This window comes from Cetorhinus maximus, unplaced genomic scaffold (assembly GCF_964194155.1).
Source record: "Cetorhinus maximus unplaced genomic scaffold, sCetMax3.hap1.1 HAP1_SCAFFOLD_347, whole genome shotgun sequence".
Taxonomy (NCBI): Eukaryota; Metazoa; Chordata; class Chondrichthyes; order Lamniformes; family Cetorhinidae; genus Cetorhinus; species Cetorhinus maximus.
In genome coordinates, this window is record NW_027596294.1 from 415001 (window position 1) to 417500 (window position 2500).

The following is a 2500-nucleotide window of genomic DNA, read 5'->3' on the forward strand; positions in this document are numbered from 1 at the left end:
CGGAAGTCAAGGAACTAGAAAAAAGGTCCACCTCTACACAAACCGCCGAGGTGGGTCCTAGACAATATTACCTGCCCTACTGGGAACCGGAGAAGCAAGCCAGACTGCCAGATCCGGAACCCCCAGTAGTGAATGTCAATACACTCGAGAAGGTGTCGGAGTCAGGCCCTGAGAGCGACAGGGAAGACCCGATAGTCATAAAATCACTTACCTTCTATAATACTAAATTCAAGGGAACGGAAACTTTGAACGAGAAGAGTGTGGTGGAGACCCATGACGATGCAGGGATCCCACCCACCTACGTAGAGCCGGTGGTGCTACCACCGAGCGAGGACAGAAATGCAAAGAAGGAGGTGGAGATCCAATACCCCGTTGATGGTCTGCTCTGTAATCAGTGCAATCTGTTACTCTCCGGGGTAGGCGAGTTCTGCAAACATATGGCCGTAAAACATCAGATCAATATCGTCCGTACGAGATGTTCCAAATGCAGAAAAACTGGCGAGTACCACTCCATTGCTTGTCATTACAGCAAATGCAAAGTGGTGAGGCCCCCCTTTGTAGGTACGATCTACAAATGTGAACATTGTGAAATGGAATTCACATCCAAGAGTGGACTCAGCCAGCATGAGCGTCACAGGCACGCTGAAGTACGGAACGAAAAAAGAATTGCAGCTCACCTACCTCAGGGAAAGCCTGGCCGGAGAGAATACAAATGGACGCAAGAGGAAACGGACCTCCTCATAAAATTGGAGAAGCAGTACGAAGGCTGCACCGAGATCAACAAAAAGATTGCAGTCCATCTAACATCAAAAACTAATAAACAGATTGGCTCTAAGAGACGTTGTCTCCTGAAAGCAGCGCAGAAGTCAGCGGGCACAATAACAGCACAAAGCAGCCAGACGGAAGGTGCTTTGGACATGGAATCTCCACCTAAGGGGGAGGACGCAGAGATGGTGCCAGGGAGCGGTCCCGAAATGGCAAGGAAGAAGCGACCCCCAGCCAGTATTCCAAGCTACTTGGATCTGGATGAACAGCTGAAATCGGCTGAGGAATTGATGAGAGCAAAGAACGACCCCGAAGCGAGAGCCCTAGCCATCGGCCTCGTAGAATGTATAACAGAGACCATACTAGAGGAAAATAAGGTTGTTGAACCTGGTAAGCGGTCCAGGAAAACAGTAGCTCGCCCTAAGGATGGGAGTAAGAACACGAAGGCAAAGAAAAGATGGGCAGCTAAAAAGGCACACTTTAAAGCCACACAGTTGGTATACAAGACAGACAAAAGAAAACTGGCACGTCAGATCATGGGTGCACCGTCCACCCAACTTTGTCCATTAAGCAAAATCGAACTGGAGGAGTGTTTTACGGAAAAACTCTCCAAACCTAATAACAAAGCAAACCTACAGAAGTTTGCAGCATACAGGGGAGCAGGAATGTACGACAGCTTAGAACTCCCCATTACTAAGGCGGAGGTGCAAGATGCCATCAAGGGCATGGATAAGAACACGGCGGCAGGCCCCGATGGGATGAAATGGGATAACATCGATGACATCCAGAAAGAGTTTGAAGAAAGGATTCCGCGCCTCTTCACTCTCTGGCTCAAGTCTGGATCCATCCCTCGGACGCTGAAAAAGAGCCGTACCGTCCTGATCCCCAAAACCGATGACACGGAGAAGCTCAAAAGTATAGACAACTGGCGGCCAATAACAATCGGCCCGATCTTATTAAGGCTCTACACGAAGATCATCGCCAAACGCCTAAGCGAATGGGTCCAGATCAACCCCAGACAGAAAGGGTTCCTGGTGGCGACTCCTGGTTGCAATGAGAATATTACGATTCTCAGTAACATCATGAAGGGGGCGAAACGCAACAGGAAAGAGCTGGCCGTTGTCTTCGTAGATCTGGCAAAAGCTTTTGACTCCGTGGGGCATAAAATGCTCATAAAGGCTCTGCAAAGAGTGAGGCTGCCCGACACGTTCATTAACATGATTAAAGATCTGTACACGGACACAGACACATACTTGGAAAGCAAAGACGGAAAGACAAACCCCATAAAAGTCATGAGAGGGGTCAAACAAGGTGACCCGCTCTCACCAATACTGTTTAATATTGCGATGGATCCTCTCATCAGCGCCCTTCAAGAGGCACAGTTGGGCGTCCACTTGCCCTGGAGGGGAGAGAAGTTGTGTTGTTCAGCTCTGGCATTCGCTGACGACATAGCCCTGCTCAGCGACTCCTATGCCGGCATGACAAAGAACTTGGCCATTGTACAGGACTTCTGCCAAAAAACTGGACTGGAGATGAATGCCGGGAAGACCAAAGGCTTCCACTTCATCCACAAACAGAAGACTTTCCTGTACAACACTGGACCGAACTGGCAGCTGAAAGGAGGTCCGATCTCTTACATACCACCAGGAGAGACGGAGAAATACCTGGGTGCCAGAATCGACCCATGGGCAGGAGTGGCTGAGGAGCAATGGGGACCCAGAATCGCAATGTGGAT